The following is a 23313-nucleotide window of genomic DNA, read 5'->3' as shown; positions in this document are numbered from 1 at the left end:
CCAAAGCACAAATACCAAATCCCATGAATTTAATACCTAAAACATAGATATTACAACGCTAATACTTCACCCCAAACCCTAAAATCTAAAAATAACCTAAATATTAGACCTAACCCTAACCTTACCATAAATCCTACACCCCAAGGCCAAAGATACTAAAGCCCTAATGTTAAATACTAAATCATAGATTTTACAACTCAAATACTTAGCCTCAAACCCTAAAACATAAAAAAAAGTAAACCCTAATCCTACCATAAACACTATACACCAAGCTTAAAATACAAAACCTAAACAATAAACACTAAACCATCAATATTAAACTATAAATTAAGAACCCTAAACCCAAAAATCTAAATGAACCAAAAACCCTAATGTTAACCCTAAGCCCTAACTCAAAATCCATAAACCCAAAACTATAAACCCAACCCTACACCATAAGAGAAAAAAATGCTAAGTCAAAAATACGAAACCTAGAAATTACACACTAGACATAGATTTTAAACCTTAAATCTTAAAAAACAAACCCTAAAACCTAAAAAAACCCTAAACCCTAACCCTAACTCTAACCCTAACCCTAACGTTAACCCTTATCCTAACCTTAAACCATAAACTGTAAACTACAAGCAAAAAATACCAAAACCCAAACAATAAAAACCAAAAAATAGATTTTAAATAGAAAACCCTAAACCCCAAAACCAAAAACATAAAAATAAACTAAACCCTTACCCTTACCCGATCACTTTACGAACCCTAACCTTAACTCTATCCTTAACCCTAACCCTAACCCCTAAACCCTTAACCCAAAGACCAAAGATATCGTGCCTCATTTTATGGAAATTTTTCTCTCTCTTCGTAGACGCGCTCTCTTATCTCTCACAAAGTCTACAGGAAATTCCAGCGTGGCAACGGCGTGTTAGCTGCCGGTGATCGTCAAATGTCCGTCGAACAAAAACCTAAAGTAGAGCCATGGAGATTGCATCCTATCCCTGGATAAAATGCTCCAAGGTCAATTGCTGAACGCCTGGAAATCACTGGGCAAAGATGCGATGAATACTGTATTTTCGGAAGAGGAGTTCGATGAAGGTTGAGAAAATATTTCCCAAGGAATTTCTCGGTGGAATCGTGAAGAAAGGATAATGGAAATGAATGCATCACATCAATATCTACCAAATATCCAAAAATCAGGCATTTCAATCTTCCCAATTAGTCAAAATTGAAAGGCGAAATAACACGAAGTCGCAAGTGCGCAGCCTGTGTCGCGTTCTCAAATTCGATTGACTTCGAGTAAAATACGTATGGAAATTACCACTAAGGTTTTGTTACCCCAAATATGAGGTCCATCTCACCTAAATTTCGACTGAAATGGAATGTGAAATCATTGGCGGCGTAAACTCTGATGTCGTTAGAGCTCGAAACTCCACAATCAATTGTAGCTTGTCGAAAGAGTCTAATTCTCAGGTGAAAAACATACACCTAACAGATATTCTAAACCTGTCTAACAGTGAAATTTACAATAACAACAATCTAACAACCTCTACTGAGCCTAAATCCAATAATCAACATGAAAGACATTTAAGTGAAGGGGAAACTTCACACATTGTTCAAAATGTTGAAAAAGACATCAATGTTGTTTTTTATCAAGCAAATGAAGACACAACAATGAGAAAAGGAAACAAAACTTAGCAGGGGGAGAATTCGACTGAGCAGCAGGGCAACAACCTGAAGAACATGAGGACAAACATCATCCTCAACAAATGAAACTTCAAATTTGTCTTTTGCCATTAGAGGTAATCCATCATATCTAACACCTACTTTTAATGCAGGTAATTCACAGAATGAACATATCAAAGATGACAAAGGTGAAGGGGATGGGAAAGCAAAGGATCAACAGTATGAACAAGCAAGGAAAAAATCTTATCAAGCAGATAAGAAGGAGAAGCAAACTGTGAAAGAACAAAGGAATGTCGGAGGAGGCTAGCAAAACTTTAAACAAGGGAAGGAAGTAATGGGAATCAACCTGATCAAGGTACGTACACCTACAAGCAGGGGGGAGGTAATTCACAGAATCAGATGAATCGAGCAAGTGAAAAGTATCACAACAATTTTTCGAAAATCTCCAATAATTATTCAAGGTAAGAACCTAATACCCAAGCTGATTAAAATAAAAAGCAGGGTGGTCAGGGTGTTCTTGTAGATACTAGAAATCTTAAAAACCAAGAACAAGGCCAAAAACCTAATAGCAACAACAAAAATGATCAAATCTCTGAGCAAGCACCTTACATTTTTGTACATTTATTTGCTGCTAGATTGAGGTATAATCAGTCTAATAATAAAACTTTGATGGTTTTGAATGAGCCTATACATACAACTTGACAAGCATTCCCTGTTGTGCTTCTAGACGAGGATGATTTTTATGTTAAATTGGCGAAGATTTGCAAATATACTTGTGGGCAAGTTTACTAATAAAATGCGTAGAACGGAGAAAGTAAGAAAAAGTTTCATTTTCCAAATTCAACTGATGGGGGGTGTAAAGATCACCCACTTTAACTCTAGGAATGTTTACACTGACTTGGACAATGAACTTGACTACCAAACTGTTTGGACAAAGCTAAAGATTAATATTGAAGGACAAGCTATGAGAATTCAAGATTGGACCCCAGATTTTACACCTGCAGAGGAAACCCTCATTATTCCTATATGGTTGTCTTTTCCAGGCCTTCCTTGGTACGTCTACAACAAAGTATTTTTGTAAACTATTTTGGAGAGTATGGGGAATGTGTTGTTCCTGGACTCACCAACCTCCCAAAATACTAGAGGCAGCACCACTAGAGTAAAGGTCTAAGTTTATCTTATTAAGGAAGTACCTAATCATGTTTTGCTTGGATTCAAACATTCAAATCCCAATAAAGGAATATGGTTAAAAGTTTAATATGAAGGGATTCCAAGTTACTGCTTCTACTGTAAACACCGAGGCCACAAGGATGAACAATGCATAATAAAGAGAAGGGATGAGGAGATCAAGAAAAGAAAGCAGCTGGAAGTGGAAAAAAACATTATGGAAAAAGGAAGTTCTGCAAAGTTAGAGGAACAAGGAAGAAGTGCAATTGAGGATACAACAAAGTGATCAAAACAACCAAACAAAAACAAACAGGGAGCAACTGGAAAAGAGGATGATCAAAATCAACCAAGTACACAAATGACACGCCAACAACAAAGGAAAAACACTCCCAGTCAAAATGAACAAAGGCAGCAAGAAGAGATACATGAAGAACAGTGGAAAACACAAAAGAAGAAACACCAAAAAAGTAAGGATCAAGCCAATTCACAAGCTGTTTGGAGATCTGTCTCTCCTCCAATGCAAAGAACCAGTGGCAGCCATCGACAAGAACAAGGAATTGCAGGTATATCCAAGCTTCCAACTCAAAATACTTTTTCAAAACTTGAAATGCTGGATTAGCAAGAGGTGCATCAAACAACGTAGGATGGAACAAGGAAAGCAGCAAATCACAAGAATCAACAAAAAAATGGGAATAATACTTACCAAAACAAGAAGGCTGCTTCTAGCACCAAGTATAAGAGCACAAGTAATGAATCAATGCTCCCAAAACTTCAATCCCCCAATATAATTTATGTTGATTCTGTTTTAACTTCTGAAGTATTGGCGGTATAGATGGGAATTGTCAGGAGGAAACCACTAACTTGCAGAACGAGATTACCTAAAGGAGGAACTTGCCTCATGTTTTACATAAGGGGTTGGTTTACCATAGTATTCACCTTTAAGCATGTGATAGTCGTAAGATCAAGCAGCCGCAAGGGGATAAACAATAGCAGCAAAGTTAGAACAGAGATAATAGAAAACAAGATTCAGAAAATAATAATGAAAAACTACAGTCTAAAAAAGAGGAAAATAGAGATAAAGGAAAACAATTGTCAACTTCGACTCCAGTCAGCATCCCTAAGAGAAAAGACAAGCTAAGTAAAAAGAAAAGGGATTCTGCTAAAAGAAGACAAAATAAACTACAAACCAATGAAAGTGATAAGGGATAAGAAAAGAGGGAGGAATCATGCAACAAATTTGTTATTATTGATGATAATGAGGGATTGTATATCATCCCTCTTCAGGCTCAATATATGACTGCACCATAATTTGAATAACTAGACAAGAGACAGTGTAAGATGAATAAAGTGCCTATTACGGATGAATATGTTGTGGATAATTCTGAAGATGAAATTGATGGGGATAATATCTCCTTAGAAGAGTTTGATGAGGATGATGAGATTAGTTAGTCCCTTATTGAAGACTTTAATCCTAAGATTGATCAAACCATAGAGGAAGAGATTTAACAGGTAAAACAAACTGAATGTTTATATCCAAGGGTCTTCCACCACGATGAATTTCATTTTAAGAAACAGTATGTCAATACTGTCACTTCTTCTAGACCTAATACCAGGCTCTTTTCCTCTAGATCTTCCGAATGATTAGTATAATCATTTGGATAATGAAGGGGATCAACATTCAAGGGGTGTTGGAGAGACTCAAGATGCTTAGAGATCTTCACCAACTATATATTATTGTTATTTTGGAATCTTTCTCTGATAGTGATCATTTTCAAATCTGTAAGGCTTAATTAAATTTGGAAAATGCTACTAGTAATTGTAATGGTAAAAATTGGGTTTTTTAGAGAAATGATATTGACTGTAATATTGTTGATGAAGATGAACAGCAAATCACTTGAAACATGAAACACAATGAATTGCAATATCAATTTACTAGTACATGTGTTTATGCCAAATGAAAAGATCACATCAGGAGACCTCTTTGGGAAAAATGATCCAATAAGCTACTTTGAATGACAACCCTTAGTGTACTGTTGGTGATTTCAATGTCATAACTTTTGTGGAAGAAAAACTTGGAGGTATTCCCTATAATATGAGGAAGAGTATAGATTTTATTGTAGTCATTGAAGCTTGTGGCCTTTTAGACATTGCCTTTATTGGTCATAAATTCACTTGGTCTAACTGGAGGGGGATTAATCACTGAATTTTTAAGTGGCTTGACAGGGCAATGGTAAATGACTCAAGGTTGGAAAAGATGCCTCAAACAACTATATCTCACAAGCCACCTACTAGGTCCGATCACTGTCCTCTTCTTATAGAAATGGTTTCCACAAAAGCTGATCACATTAAGTACTTAAAAATTCTCAACTGTTAGGTTGACAATCCTCATTTCATGGAAACTTTAAAAACTTGCTGGGAGAATGAAGTTTAAGGTAATGGTATGTGGAGATTTAACATTAAATGAGTATGAAGATACTTATGGGCAACTCTTTAATAGAGACAAAAGACACTTTATGCTACACTCTAATGCTTTCAATAGCGCTAGAGATAGAATAAAGAGGCAGACAGGTTTCAAACAAAAGTAAGGCCTTATTAATTACCTAAGTTGCCTTTTATTTGTTTGTAGACCTAGCAATATATATTTCTCTTATCTTGTTAACAAGGTTTTTTGCAAGATAAAAGGTTGGCAAACCAAAAAATTAAGCTATAGAGTCAAGGCAGTTCTTACAAAACATGTTCTTCAGGATCTTCCTATCCACCTTCTATCTGCAGTGACACCTCAAGATACAGTACTCAGGCAAATCCAAACTCTTATAGATGACTTTGTCTGGGGATGGAAAAATGATAGAAAGATGTATCACTGTTCTTCATGGTAAACTCTAAGTTACCCTTATGATGAAAGGGGGTGGGTGGGAATGAGAAACTTGCATGATATTTTAAAATCCTTTCAATTTTAACAGTGGTGGATCTTTTGATCAAAACAAACATTGTGGGGAGAATTTTTGAGAGAAAAATATTGTCAAAGATTAAATCCATTAAGCAAAAAAAGGGATAGTGGAGATTCACTAACCTGCAAACAGATTCTTATGAACAAACAACATGATGAGCAACACATCCATTGGAAGCTTCAAGATGGGAATTATTCATTTTAATGGGATAACTGGTTGGGATGTGGACCACTGGCTCAGTTTACCACCAATAGTAACTGATTTAAAAATTCTACTTTCGCTGAATTTTGGGAAGAGTGGAAGTGGAATTGGACCAATTTGTAACAGCAGGCTCCTGCCAGTCAGTTCTCCAACATCCTGACAGCATAGATCTATCCACAGAAGCAGCTACCTAATCAACTATTGTGGAAGCACAGTAACCATGGCAGTTTTAGTTGTTCTTCAGCTTGGAAGGTAATCAGAAACAAAAGAGCCAAGAATCAATTTAACTCAATGCTATGGCATAAAAAAATTCTCTTCAAATCTTGTTTTCTTTTATGGATAACCCTAAGGAGAAAACTCCCTACGAATGAAATATTGACTATCTTTGGATTGAGCCATAATATTGTTCTTGTTGTCTTGATAGAGCAGGTATGGAAAACATAGAACACACATTTAATTCAGGTCAATTTGCAGCCAAGGTATGGAGCTTTTTTTGCAGGTAGTGCATGCCTACAGCCAGACCACTCCTCAATGTTGCAGCTGCTACAACAATGGTGGAAAGACAAGCCTAGAAATGCCACCCACAAATTCCTGCTACAAGATACGCCAGTATTCATCTGCTAGAATCTGTGGAAGAACAGGTGTTCCTGCAAGTATTAAGGTAAAGCAACAAAATTTTACACCCTAAACCCAAAAATCAAAGAGAACCAATAACTATAACACTAACCTTATCCTTAACCCTAAAGCTATCTCTAAACCATAAAACTAAAAGAGTAAGCCTAAAATATCAAAACCCAAAAATTAAATACTAAACAATAGATTCTCAACCTCCAATGTTAAACCATGTACTATATTAATAAAAAACCTACACCCTAACCCTAATCCCTAAGTCCAAAGTACGAAAACCAAGCACTAAACAATAGATCATATACCTCAAATACTAATTACATACCCTTACACCTAAATAAAAAAACTAAACCCTAACCCTAACTCTGACCAAAACCCTAAACAAATAACTCAAAACAAGAATCCCTAAGTAATAAAACCCAAACATTAAAAACTAAACTATATATTTTAAACTGAAAATCCTACACCCCAAAACCAATAACAAAAAAAAAACACTAAACCCTAACCCTTACACTATCCCTAACACAAGCCCTAACCCTAACATTATCCTTAACCCTAACCCTAAACACTAAACCCCTAACCAAAAGACCAAAACACCAAAACCCTAAAATTGAACACTAAACCATTTGTATTACCACTCATACTTTTAACCCGAACCCTAAAACGTTAAAAACAACATAAATCCTAACCCTAACCCTATCCTTAAACCATTAACCCCAAAATACCAAAACTCAAATATTAAACACTAAACTATAGACTTTTAACCAAAAACGTTAAACCCTAATACCTAAAACCTCAAAAAAAAACCCTAATTGTAGCCCTATCGATAAAACTATCACAAAACCCAAAGCCCAAAGTACCAAAACCATAACATTAAACAGTAAATCTTAGATATTACAACTCAAATGACCCCAAACCCTAAAACATAAAATTACTACCTAAAACCTAACCCGTACCCTACAATTAACACTAACAATAACCCTACCATAAACCATAAACCCAAAGCCCAAAACACAAAGATCCAAATCTTAAACACAAAAAATTGATTTTGAACCTCAAATGCTAAAACATTAATCATAAAAACTAAAAAAACCTTAATATTTAATTTAAAAAATCCAGACATTAAATGTAAACAAAATACATTAAAACCAAATCCTAAACCGCAAACCCTAACACCTAAAAAATATTCTAAACCCTAACCCTAAACCTAACCCAAACCCTAACTCTAACCTTAACCATTAACCATTAACCTAAAACCACAAGCCCAAAATACAAAAACCCAAACATTAAAAAATATACCATAGATTTTAAACTTAAAATCCTAACCCCCAAAAACAAAAACAAAAAAAACACTAAACTCTAACCTTAACCATAACACTATGCTTTACCTTAACCCTAAACCCAAAACACTAAACCCAAAGACCAAAATACCAAAACCCTAACATTGAATACTAAACAATATATATTACAAATCAAATCCTCAACAAAAACCGTAATAGCTAAACAAATAACTTAAAACCTAACCCTACTATAAATCCAAAACCTCAAGACCAAAATACCAAAATACAAACATTAAACACTAAACCAATAATAATAAACCTCGAATCCTAAACATTTAACCCAAAAAACAAAAAAAACAAAAAACCCTTACACTAATACTAATCTTAATCCTAAACCTAAAGATAAAACATAGAACCCAAAACCCTAAGCCCCAAATAAGAAATCACAAATAATTAAATATCAAACCATGGATTTTAAACCTCAAATGCTAAATCTTGAACCAAAAACCTAATAGAAACCTACACCCTAACCTACACAGTAATCCTAACCCTAACCCTAAACCTAAACCCTAAACCCTATGTCCAAAAAAACACTAACCCAAGTATATGAAAACTCAAACATTAAATATTAAACCATAGATTATAAACAATCACAAACTCTAAACCAAAAAAAAAAACTCTAACCCTAACCTCAACCATAACCCAAAACCTAAACCATTTACCCGAAATATTAAGCCTTAAAATCCTAAACACATATATTAAACATTCAACCATAGATCTTAAACAAAAAATCCTTAACCCCAAAGCCTAAAACCTAAAAAGAACCCTTAACCGTAACCATAACCCTATCCCTTACACGAACCCTAACCCTAGCCCTATACTTAACCCTAACCCTACACCCTACACCCTAAATTCAAAGCACAAAATACGAAAACACTAGAATTTAACACTAAGTCACAGATATTAAAACTCAAATACTTAACCCCAAACCCTAAAACCTAAAAAATAACCTATACCCTAACCCTAACCCCAACCATACCATATATCCTAAACCCCAAAGATACAAAAACCCTAACACTTAACACTAAACCATAGATATTACAACTCAAATACTTAACCTCAAACCCTAAAACCTAAAAAAAACTAAAACTCTAACCATAACCTTAAAATAACTATTACCCTAACCATACCATAATCCCTATATTCAAATCCCAATATATCAAAACATAAACAATAAACAGTAAACAATTGATTTTAAACCTCAAATTCTACACCCTCAACCAAGAAATCTAAACGAATCCAAAACCGTAAATCTAACCCTAACCCCAACCCTAACCCTAACCCTAACCCTAACTCTATACCCTAAACCCAAATACCAAAACATAACATTAAATACTAAATAAGGGATTTTTAATCTCAAATGCTAAAACCTGATACACTCTAATCCTACACCCTAAGTCCAAAAAGAAAAGCTAAATCAAAAATAAGAAAACCATACATTAAGAACTAGACCATAGAATTTAAACTTCAAATTCTAAACAACAAACCCTAAAACCTAAAAAAAAAACCAAAAGCGTCACCCTAATCCTAATCTTAACCCTAAACCGTTAACCCAAAACTACATGGCTAAAATACAAAAAAACAAAACATTCAACATTAAATAATACATTTTAAACCAAAAATCCTATACCCCAAAACCAAAAAAAAACCCTAACCCATACCCTATCCCTAAACCTAACCTTGTCCTTAACACTAAAACCTTAACCCAAAGACCAAAAGACCGAAACCCTAACATTGATCACTAAACCATAAGTATTACAACTCAAATTTTTAACCCAAACCCTTAAACCTAAAAAACAACCTCAATGAAAACCTAACTCTATCCTTAATCCTTACCATAACCCTAAACCATTAACCCGAAACCCCTAGCCCAAAACACCAAAACCCAAATATTTAACACTAAACCATATATTCAAAACAAAAATCATGAACCCCGGAACATAAAAAAAAACAAAAATAAAACTAACCATAAAACTATTTCTAACACTAATTCTTACCCTATCCTTAACTTTAAACAAAAAACAAAGCCCAAATTACAAATACTCTAACATTAAACATTAAAACATAGATAATAAGACTCTAATAAACAGAAACACTAAAACATTACCTTACCCGAACATTAACCCTAACACCAACCTTACCATTAACCCTAAATCCAAAAGCAAAAAAAAAAACAAAACCCAAATATTAAACACTAAACAATGGATTTTAAACCCCACATGCTAAACCTTGAATAGTAAAACCTAAAAAAAACATGATCCAAAATACAAAAACCAAGACATTAACACTAAACCATACATTATAAACCTTAAATATTAAACCACAAACCCTAAAACCTAAAAAAAAACTAAACACTAAACCGAATCTTTAGCTTTACCCTAACCATAAACCACAAACCTAAAACCCCAACACAAAAGTATGAAAACCCAAACGTTAAACACTAAACCATAGATTTTAAACTGAAAATCCTAAACCCAAAAACGTAAAACATAAAAAAACACTAAACTCTTACCTTAACCCTAAACCTATAATTAACCCTAGCCCTAAACCCCAAACAATAAACCCAAAGCTCAAAATACAAATACCCTAATATTGAAAACTAAACAATAGATATTAAAACTCAAATCCTTAATCAAAACCCTATAACCTAAAAAAATACCTAAAACCTAACCCTAACCTTAACCTTACTATAAATCTTAAACCCCAAGCCTGAAATACCAAAAAACAAATATTAAACACTAAACCATTGATAATCAGCCTCAAATCCAAAACCCCAAACTAAAACAAGTAAAAAAAATCCTAACCCTAACCATAACTCTAAACCATAAAACCCGAAAACCTAAGCCCAAAAAATTAAATTACAAACATTAACTATTAAAACTTGGATTTTAAAACTCAAATGCTAAATCTTGAACCATTAACATAAAAAAACCCTACACCCCAACCCTAATCCTAACCCTAACCCTAACCATATACTCGATGTCTAAAAAAACACTAAGTCCAAAATACGAAAACTCAATTATTGAACACTAGATCGGAGATTTTAAACAACTACAAACTCTAACACCTAAACAAAACTAAACCTAACCCTAACCCAAACACTAAACTATTGACCTAACACATTAAGACCAAAAAAATAAAAAAAATATTAAGCACTAAACAATAGATCTTGAACCAAAAATCCTAAACCCCAAAACCAAAAACCTGAATAAACCCTAAACCCTAACCCTACACCTATCCCTAACACGAGCCCTACCCCTAAACCCTAATCCCTAATTCCAAATCACAAAATAACAATGCCCTAACATTTAAAAATAAACCATAGATATTACAACTTAACTACTTAACCCCAAGCACTATAATTTATAAAATAACCCAAATCCTAACCCTAATCCTTAACTTCACCCTACTATAAATAATAAACGCCAAGACCAAAATACCAAAACGCAAACATTAAACACTAAACCTTTTATATTAAACCTCAAATCCTTAACTCTAAACTCATAAAATTAAAAAAACCAAAACCCTAACCCTAAGTCTAAACCCTAAACTTGAAACCCTAAGCCCAAAATATCAAAACCATGACATTAAATACTAAACCATTGATTTTTAACCCCAAATGCCAAACCCTGAACCATAAATCCTTTAAAAAAACCTACACTGTAACTATAATCATAACCTTAACCCTAACACTAATCCCTAAACCCTAAGCCCAAAATTCAAAAACCCAAACATTAAACTCTAAATCATTTATTTTAAATCTAAAATCCCTAACCACACCCTGGAAATTAAAAAATCTAACCCTAACCCTATACCATTAACCCAAAACCCCAAGCTCAAAATACCAAAACCCAAACATTAAACACTATTCCATAGATTTTAAAACAAAAAAATCCGAAACCCAAAACATAAAACTAAATAAAACCCAAAAACAAATGTTTAACTATCAATAACAAGAATATGAAAAATAACAAAAAGTCTAACCCTTGTAAGAAGGTTTTTAACCCTATTTATAATAATAAAGTACTAAATTAAAAGGAGTTCTAAATAAGGAAAGTCTGTCCTGAAACGTGTCTTCAATCAACGACACCAATAATGGTCTGTCGATGGAACAATGGACCGTCGACTGCCTCTGCCGATCTACACTTAGCATCTTCTTCAAGCTTTCAACTGCACCTTCTCTTATACAATCGAAGGACCAACAACACGTTTCATCGATGCACATACGATTAGTCGGAGCATATCGTCGTTCCATACTTAGAAATTTTTCATCCTGCATCTTGGCATATTCTCTGATCCAATCAACGGACAAACAACATGGTCCGTTGATACATCTACGGTCCGTTGATGCCTCTATTGTTCCATACTTCATTTTTCTTCAACTTTGGGTACTGGGACTTCATTCTGATCTGATCGACGATTCGCCAGGATGGTCCGTTTATAAGTAGATGAACCATCAATCCTTCCAAAGACCCATACTTGGTAAGAATTCCGCGAGTTCTTCAAAAATCGTGGACCTCCAGTCGACGCCTCCCACCTACGAAAAATAGATTGAACGAATGGCCATCGATGGTTTCGTACGTTACCTGTTCTACAAAATCTTCTGCATTTCCATTTTAGATTACTTTCATATTAAAACATACATAAAACCCATTAAAATTACGACAAAGAAGGCCCTAGACACACACTAAAATTAAGACAGAAGCATTTAAAGTACTGTGAAACCACGGTGCATCAACATCCTCAACTTCAGTTCGTTGTTTTTCCTCAAGCAACACACTATGACTCACCAAAACACTTTTGTACAAATGGAAACTTATTTAAGCTGTTGCAGTGATATGGCTATCAATCCTGATTGTTTTCATTGATCTCATGCATGATATCACTATTAGGATAACTGATGAGGAGTGACATTACAGGATTTTATTGGCACTCTAGATACCACTATGATGCCCACTCACAGGTGAGGAGTGACTTGCCTCCAAAACACTCAACATCTTAACTTCTGGCAAACATCGGCAAATAAAACCAATAGCACAACTCCTATATAAATATGGCTCATCCAAAAAGAACTTTTTTGCATCATGCATGAACTTTTTCCTTTGATGAAAAGATAAGTCTAATGGTACTATGTCATTAGCCAAAAAACACACAAAATTGGCGAACAATTGAATCAAGTTATTTGAAGTAGCCAAAACATGCTCATCAGGGAAAGTGTCATTAATTTCATATATTCCCCTATCTATCGCATATCCTCATCCTCAAATCGGGACAAGTGATCGGCAACTTGATTTTCGAACCATTTTCTATCTTTCACTTCAAAGTAAAATTCGTGTAACAATAATACCCTTCTAATAAACCTTTGCATCGCATACTTCTTCGCCATCAAATATCTCAACGAAGAATGATCACTATGGACTATGATTCTTTTGCCAAGCAATTAGGAGTAAAATTTCTCGAAAGCAAAAACCAATGCAAAGAGCTCTTGCTCAGTCACAGTATTGTTCTTTTGAGATGCATTAAGGTCCTTACTACCGTAATAAATGCGGTGAAGGATTTTATCCCTTCTTTGACCCAAAACTACACCAAGAGCTACCCCACTTGTATGACACATCACCTCAAATGGCTTACTCAAATCCGGGGAAAAATAATGGGCGAAGACACCAACTTCTACTTCAACTCAGTAAACGCTTTCAGACACGATTCATAAAAATAAAATTTACATTCTTTGTCAAGTAGCTTCCATAGAGGATGTAGAATTTTTAAAAACTCGTCGATAAACCTCCGGTACAAGACCGCATGTCCTAGAAAGCTCTTCACACCTTTTAAAGAGATGGGTGGAAGAAGTCTCTTTATCACTTAACATTTACCTTGATCAACATCTATACCTTTATCTGAGATGCGATGACCCAATACAATACCCTCTTTCACCATGAAGTGACATTTCTCCCAATTTAGCACAAGGGTGCAATCTTTACACCACTTGAGAACCTCGGCCAAGTGAATCAAACAACGCTTAAAGGAGTCGTCAACCACTGAAAAATAATCCATAAACACCTCAATAGTTTATTTCACCATATAGGAGAATATGAACATCATACATCTCTGAAAAGTAGGTGGTGCATTACATAGACCAAAAGGCATTATCTTTAACGTGAAAGTTCCATAAGGACAAGTAAACGTGGTTTTCTCTTGATCCTCTGGTGCAAAAAATATTTTGTTTTAACCCGAATACCCATAAAAAAAACAATACCATCCCTTTCCTACAAGCCTATCCAACATCTGATCCATGAAGGGCATCGGAAAATGGTCTTACTCAGTCCATGCATTCAACTTCCGGTAATCTATACAAACTCCCCATCCGATCACCAGCCTCTCTGGAACAAGCTCATTCTTCTAATCAGGGACCACAGTCATTCCCCTCTCTTTGGGCACACACCTAAAAGTACAAAGTAATCTACTATCGCCAATAGGATATATGACCATGACATCCAACCACTTAATAATCTCCTTCTTCACTACCACTTGCATAGGTGGATTTAATTGTCTTTTAAAGGCTATACTTGGCTTATGATCGGGTATGAGTTGGATTTTGTGTTAACAAATATCGGGTGGAATCTTAATAATGTCCACTATAGTCCAACCAATGGATCATTTGAACTTCTTCAACACCTCTACAAGACACTCCACTTGCTCCACATTCAAATCTGATGCAATGATTACCAGTAAATTTCACCTTTTCTCAAAAAAACATACCTCAGATGAGGTGGTAGAGCCTTAAGCGTCAATATTAGGGCCTCTTAAATAGATGGTTTTGCGGGTCGAGACTCTTGATGTTTCATATCTAAATAAATTTCTTTGGTTTGAACAGAACATCACCTCAATCAAGAGTAGAAACCAATGACCCATACTCTTCGATAGAGTCACTCTCAAAATTCATGATCACTGCCGCTGGGGCCTTAACAACAAGATGCTCTTCTATTTGTACCTCAGATGAACTCTGAACCTTGTAGGATATCACAGATAACGATTGGAGCTCACCACTCTGCCTCATGAACCTATAAATATTGAAAGTCGCTTCCTCATTGTTCAACTTAAACTTCATATGCCTTTTATCCATATCAACCAACGCACGATCGGTTGCAAAGAACGACCTCCCAATAACAATAGGCACTTCAAAGTCCATCTCACAATCAAGAATTACAAAATCGTCCAAAAAAAATAAATGACTCTAGTTTCACTAGCAAATCATGGAGTATCCCAATAGGCCTCTTCTCCATTCGATAAATCATCAGTAGTCGCATCGTTGTGGGCTTTGGGTTACCCAAATCACCAACTGATCTCTTCTAAGGGACCATATATTTCATGAACATGGCATAACCAGACATTTGTTCAAGAGCTAATATCAAAGGAACATTGATGGAAACATGTTTCAATATAGTAAGAAAACGTCAGTATTTGCCATCGTTGATTTTTTCACGAATTCTTGCGGGAATGGTGGTGGTGGTCTAGGAATGGGAGTCACCTTTTGGGGTATCTCAACTTCTTTCCCCAATTTGTCTACCAACTCACTACTAACTTCCTCTACTATATCATCTCATCTTCTACTCCAAACAAAATAGGTGGGTCAATGATTTGCTTACCCCCTCGAGTAGTGACTACCATAAAATATCCATCATTAAATTGGATATTTTATGGTATTGCTAGGAAGAGTACTTGGTTGGCGTGGGTTCACAATATAAGACAATTAGGCAATTTACATCCCAAGATGCTTTATTGAGATTGCATGTGCATACACTTTTTGCCCAATATTTCCTAAATCACCTCTCAACTCTTTGGTGTGCTCATCACTAGAATCAAACCTCCTCCACATCTTCTGCAACATATTCTCAACTCGCCCCATACTACCTCCACCATCGCTAGGAGCAACTTCCCAAATCTGAGGTGAAAAAAAGGGCCCACTACGATCATTTTTGTTACCATATGTACCCCGGTTGAAGTTGTTGTCGTGGTTATAGTTTCCATATCAAACATAATGACCCTCTTGGTTGTAATTCCTATAGTTCCGACCTCTATTTTATTGCCCTTGGTGCCAATTCTCTTGATTGGATCCTTGGTCATTCGGTCGAAAACCCCACGTCTGCTCATTCACTGCATAAGTGTCCTCCTCATAGTAAAATTCATCTACCAGCGGTGGTGGATTTGGTCAAATAATTTACCGCATTCACTTTCCCTACACCCCCTGTGACATGTTTCAATACCAACCCAAGCTTAGTCTTCATTTGAGCCATGTCTTCACAAATCTCATTTGCGGCCGGGTTGTGTGTAGCTTGCACTTCAAAGGTATTTCTCCCTGTGTTCCAAATTCCTAGTGCTCCAAGCCTTGTTTTTTTAGGATATTTTCTCCAACTTGTCTGTGATCTCTGCATAATTGTACCTTCCATAAGAACCACCCGGAATAGTATCGTCTACCGCCTTATTGTTATGATCTTGCCCCCTATTGAAGTACTCTTTTAATGATTCATCATCAATGCTGTGGTTTGGGACACTTCTCAAAAATGAGGTGAACCTATCCCAAGAACTACCTAGTAATTCCCCAGGTAATGCCACAAAGTTATTCACCGTATCTTTGTGGTTAACCTTTATAGAATCTAGGTAATACCTTGCTAGGAACACATTTCTCAACTGCTCACAAATATAGATCAAAGTATAAGGCAACTCAGAAAACCAAATTGAGACCTCTCCCGTCAGTGTGAGAGGGAACACCCTTAACCCAATGATATCCATGTCCAAATCCATCCTTCCTATAAAATCTTGAACTTAGACCTCAGTTTGGCGATGTGAGCATGTAGATCCTCAGATAATAGCCCCAAAAATAAACTTGTAGTGGTGAGCATCTGCATCATGCTACTAGTCACCACGAATGAATAACTATATGGTAGAGGAGGTAAGATAAAAGGTTCATCCAAATCGGCGATGTTAACATTACCTCTATAGTACTATTGAGGGCGTGGGGGAAGGAGGTTTTCTCCTCAGAGCACCCTTATAAGGATTTTACACGATCATTTGGTTATGAGCATCAACCAGCAGAGGAAGTTCACAGTTGATCCCATCTGCAATATTATCAGGATTATGTGGCTAGTTTGTTTTATAAAGTGTACGGTTAAGTTCTGGCTCAAATGGAAGTATTGGTTCTCCTCGACTCCGTGTACTTGGTATACACTAGAGCTAGAACTCAAAGAGACAAAAACAAAGAAAAAAAGTAAAATCAGGAAATTGTTGACTAAACATCAGTAATTGCTCTTAAAGTTAATCTTAAAGCCAAGGCTACCCTTAGAAGAACCACTTTCAAATGGCTTTTACCTATTAGCTTCCCTATTCCTCTTCCGTAGACGACTTTCCTCAAGCTGTTGAGCATGAACCATCAACCTATAAAGATCCATATTGTCATGAAGCATGGCTGCACGACATTCTTCTTCAACCTCTTTGGACACGCGGTTACATAGCAACTCATTTTATCCCTAGCATTGGAGACCAAAGAAGAATCATATTTGGACATCATAATGAATTTTAAGGAGTATTCCTTAGCACTCATACGTCCTTGAAGAAGGTTGATGAACTCCTCTATCTTAGCTTCCCTTTGTTCCCTTGAAAAGAATTTAACAATTATGGAATCATATGCTAAAAGACAAATAGTGTAAGCTCTAAAGGCATGACATAGGAGTTTGAAGAAAAGAGAAGTTTCCTAGCCATCACATAGCCTGTCATCCACAATTCTGGCACTCTTCACAACCATGAACAAGACACTAGGTAACATGGTTTAGTGAGACATTGATCCTAAGGATATTTAACCTCATGCTCTGATACCAAGCTTGTAGCACCCGGAGGGCATACCTCGGATGCGACCGGTGGCGTCGTCGTCTCGGAGGACTCAGACAAACCTCTTAGCATTCGTCATAACTTGTCATTAGTTAAAATTTGTGGACAATTAAAATAATTTACATTCTATTTGAAGTATACTTAGGATTAATACTTATCATTCATAGACCATACGATATTCTAAAAAAAAGTCTCACATATATAAAACGATATAATGAAATCAAAATCTAGACTTAGCCAAAACATGGTCAATATGCCATACAGGCCTTAATACAAAAGAATCAAAGAAACATAATGGAAATATGATATTCCTAATATCTACTAATAAGCTGGAAAATAAATAATAGCGTCCTGAACAAGAGGACCTACCAAGACCTGGAGAAAGAGTTCCAAGCTTCTTCAAATCAACCTCCTTTACTTCAATGTCCGCAACCTACAGTTGTAGTAATGTAAAGTAATGGGGTTAGTACGCCACATGTACTATGTATGGGTATATGAATATAACATATAAGGACATACATCAAAAAGGATCATTTATCATTTAATTAGAAAACATGATAAGTCATGGGAACCTCTTTAATGCACATCAAATAGAACTTATCCAAGTCAAGGATTCCATCAACATAAATCATGATTATAATTAAAGGCATATTATCATTGAGTCATGTTAGCTTTTCATATTCAATAGATCATATAACATAGAATACAAAGACACTTACAAATAATCTCATCCCCAACCTACAAGTGCAATGGTCATGTGAAGCCCCATAACCCCACACAACCAAGTAGATAAGATAGGAGACAATAAGTAAAGCTTTTTTTCATATAACTTGTAACATAATAAGTTTTAACTTTATATAGCAATATAACCCAATAACACATTCATCACAACGAGAAACCTCATTATGAGTGTCATCATGTATCATAAACATATACTTTTCATGTTTTCATATTTCATAAATACAATCTCCTAGGACTTCCCTTAGAGTTAACTTATGCAATGTGTAGGTAGAGTCACATACCCTACCTTTACTAAGTAGACTCCTCAAGTCACCCAAGTCAATGTTAATTTACTTGTCTTTCATTTTACATGAGGGAACATACGTTTTAACCGACATAGTCGATGTGAGCTAAACATGGAATCCGGTGTTGTAAGTATGGTTCATCCCGAAAGAACTTCTTCACATCGTACATTAAATTTTTCTTTGATGAAAGGACAAGTCCGATGGGACAATATCACTAGCCAGATAGTTCGCAAAATCTGCGAACTATAGAATCAAGTTTTGTGAAGCAGCCAATACATGCTCATTGGGGAAAGTATCATTAGTGTCCGTCTTGTACCCTAACTCTCTCATCGATTCATCCTTTAAACGGGACAAATGATCAACAACTTGATTTTCAGTTTCTTTTCTATATATCACTTCAAAGTCAAATTCTTGTAGCAGTTATACCCAACAAATCAACCTAGGCTTCACATCCTTCTTTGACATCAAAAATCTCAATGCTGAGTGGTAAGTATGCACTATAACTCTAGTACCTAGCAAATAGGAGCGAAATTTTTCAAAAGCAAAGACTACTGCAAGAAGTTCTTGCTCCTTCACTGTATAGTTCTTCTGTGCTTCATTTAGGGCTTTTCTAGCATAGTAAATGGGGTGAAGGATTTTGTTCTTTCTTTGTCCCAATATTACCCCAAGAGCAACCCCACTAGCATCACACATCACTTCATCACCTCAAATGGACTGTTCCAATCCGGAGAAATAATAATAGGTGAAGACACAAATTTTTCTTTTAGCTCGCCTAATGCTTTAAGACAGGATTCATCAAAACAAAATTTACAATCTTTCTCCAATCGGTTGCACAGTGAATGTGAAATCCTTGAAATGTCTTTGATGAATCTCTGGTAAATACCTGCATGCCCAAGAAAGCTTCTCACACCTTTTAAAGAGATCTGTGGGGGAAGTCTCTCTATTACCTCGACTTTAGCTTAATCAACCTCTAAGTCCTTTTCTGAAATGCGATGACCCAAAACAATACCTTCTTTCACCATGAAATGACATTCTTCCCAATTTAGTACTAAATTGGAGCCTTCACATCTCTTAAGGGCCTCAGATAAATTGTTCAAACACTACTCGAATGAATCACCAACCAGAGAAAAATCATCCATAAAAAACTTCTATAGTATCTTCCACCATGTCGGAAAATATCGACATCATACATCTCTGAAATGTGGGTGCAATGCACAACCCAAACGACATTCTTTTGAACGCAAAGGTCCCATATGGAGAAGTAAAAGTGGTTTTCTATTGATCTTCTAGTGCAATAGATATCTAATTATACCCCGAATATCAATCAAAAAAACAGTACCACCCTTTTCCGGCAAGTCTATCAACCACCGATCTATGAAGGGCATAGGAAAGTGGTCTTTTTCAGTCCATGCATTTAATTTGCGGTAATCCATACACACCCTCCATTCACTAACCGGTCTCGTTGGAACAAGCTCATTTTTTTTGTTGGGGAGCACAATCATTCCTCCTTTCTTGGGTACACATTGAACAGGGCATACCTAACTACTATGGCGATCAGATAGATTACTCCGACATCAAACCACTCAATGATTTTCTTTTTTCACGACCTCTTGCATATAAGGATTTAAGCTTCTGTGGTGCTCAATACTTGGCTTATGGTCAGGCATGAGTTGGATTTTATGACAGCAAATACTAGGAGGGATTCCAATAATGTCCGCAATAGTCCACCAAATAGATCTTTTGAACCTTTTAAGCACTTTTACCAAACTCTCAACTTGTTTTTCATTCAGGTCTGATGCAATGATTACCGAAAAAGTGTCACCATTTCAAAAGAATTCATACCTAAAATGAGATGGGAGAGATTTTAGTTCTAACTTTGGAGCCTCCTCTATAGATTGTTTCACCGGTGGGTACTCGCGATTCTTCATATCTAACTCATATTTATTTGGTTTAAATCGAACATCACCTCGATCAAGAGCCGCGACTAATGACTCGTACTCTTCATTGCAATAGAGATCAAAATTCGTTATTACTGCCGCTAATAATTCTACACCTAGACGTTCTTCTCATAAATGTTGTAGGATATAGCAGATACCGATTGGATCTCACCACTCTGCTTCATGGACCTACAAATGTTAAAGGTCACTTCCTCATTGTTCAATTAAAATTTCATCTTCCCCTTTTCGATCAGCCATCAGTAGCTGCATCGCAGTGGGATTTGGATCACCTAAACCCAACTTCTTGTAAATTGAGAGGGTCATGAGGTTTATGCTTGCCCCCAGATCACATAATGCTTTAGCTTAATGTCATAGCCCGATTGTACAAGGAATAGTGAACGCAATCGGATCTTCTTTCTTTTGTTCCAGAGATCTTGTAGCAGTAGCACTACATTGTTGCATTCTATTATCATCCTCAAAAGTGACCGATCTTTTCTTTGTAACCATATCTTTCATAAATATGGCGTAACCGTGCATTTGTTATAAAGCTTATACCAAAGGGACATTAATAGAAAGTTTCTTCAACATTGTTATAAAAAGACGATATTTACCATCCTCGGTCTTTTTCAATAATCTTTAAGGAAATGGGGGGGGGGTGGCCTAGGTATGAGAGTTACCTTTTTAGGCACTTCAGCATCTTTTACAGTGTTATCCTCTACTTCACTATTAATATGTACCACTTTATGAGTATCTTTTGTCACCTTTTTCTCATTCGAAGGCATAGGTGGGTCAATGGTTTGCTTGCCACGGTGAATAGTGATTTACATACAATGTCCATCATTTTTTTCGATTTTGGACAGTGTTGTTAGGAAGAGTTCCCGGTTGCCGTGTGTTCACAGTCGCAGATAATTGGGCCAATTGTAACTCAAGTTGCTTAATCGATATTGCATGTGTATCGACATTTTGCCCAATACCTGCTGAATCATTCCTATACTCTTTATTGTGCTCATCACTAGCATTGAACCTCCTTATCATTTTATGCAACATATCCTCAACTCACGCCATACCACCTCCACCATCCCTAGGAGTAAATTCACGATTTTGAGGAGGAACATAGGGCTCATTCCTGTCACTTCTATTACCATAGTTACCCTTGTTGAAGTTGTTGTCGCGGTTGTAGTTTCCATCTCAGATATAATGACCCTCACGGTTGTAGTTACCATAGTTCTGACCTTGGTTCCCTTGACCTTTGCACCAATTATCCTTATTAGAGCCTTGGGCACTTGGTCGGAAACCCCCCCGTCTGCTCATTTACCGCATAGAATCCTCCTCATAATAGCACTCATCATTTTGTGGCAGTGGTTTCGACAAGTAGTTGACTGCATTTATCTTTTCTGCACTTCCTGTGACATGTTTTAGTACTAACCGAAGCTCAGTTCTTATCTTAGACATTTCTTCACGAATCTCATCTGTGGCTGGGTTGTTAGTGGACTACACTGCGAAGGTATTTCTCCCGGTATCTAACTTCCTATTACTCCTAGCTTTATTATTCTAAGAGATTTTCTCTAATTTTTTAGCAATCTCAGCACAAGGACTCTCTGCATAAGATCCACTTGCTATAGTGTCCAACATTTCTTTACTATTATCAACCTGTCCCTGATAGAAGTATTCCTTCAGTGACTAATCATCTATACTGTGATTTGGGACAGTTCTGAAGAACGAGGTGAATCTATCCCAAGAACTACTAACAGACTCTCCTGGTAGTGCCACAAAGTTGTTCACTCTGTCTTTGTGGTTTAGTTTCTTGGAGACCGGATAGTAGCGTGCTATGAAAACATCCCTTAGTTGGTTCCAAGTGAAAATTGAGTTGTAGGGAGCTCAGTGAATCATATAGCAGCTTCTCCCGTTAGTGAGAGAGGAAACACTCTGAGCCCTATTACATCCAAGTCCAAGTCAGGCCTCCCTACACAGCTTTAACACACTGCCCTAACCTTAGGTATAAGGGCATGTGGATCCTCAGAAGGTAGCCCTTTAAACAAACCTCTGGCAGTGAGCATTTTCATCAGGATACTAGTTACCACAAAGGTGTGGCCTGGTTGTAGAGGGGGTAAGACAAGTGGACCATCAGAGTCTTCTATATTGTCATAGCCTCTGTAGTATTCTTGGGGCCGTTGAGCGGGATTTTGTCCCCTCTGTTGGTGTTCACCCGGAGCATCGGGTAACAACTGACCATGAACATCAACTGGAGCTGGGATGTTCTGGTTTGGATCATCATCATTGATTCCCAAGTTTCAATTCATGTTGCATAGTGCACGCTCTAATTCATGATCATAGGGAAACAAGGGTTCTCTTCCTCTCCATGCATTTTGCATAGAAGGAAGATGGTTGTGCAAGAATCAAAAACAATAAAACATAGTAAAATCAAGAAAATATCAACTAAACTATAGTCAAATGTTTAAATTAATCTAAAAGCTACTTTCCCCGGGACCGGCGCCAAAATTTGATACTCTCAAACTTA

The 23313-nt window shown here is 36.3% G+C and overlaps 1 pseudogene; it reads left to right on the top strand.

Annotated features, from left to right (window-relative positions):
• LOC138338143 (nucleoside diphosphate kinase 1-like) overlaps nucleotides 1-23313 on the top strand; it is an 88214-nt pseudogene extending 64901 nt beyond the window's left edge.

Source organism: Solanum lycopersicum, chromosome 9 (assembly GCF_036512215.1).
Source record: "Solanum lycopersicum chromosome 9, SLM_r2.1".
Lineage (NCBI taxonomy): Eukaryota > Viridiplantae > Streptophyta > Magnoliopsida > Solanales > Solanaceae > Solanum > Solanum lycopersicum.
Note: the sequence above shows the minus strand (reverse complement) of the source record. Positions and strands in the feature narration are given on the sequence as shown.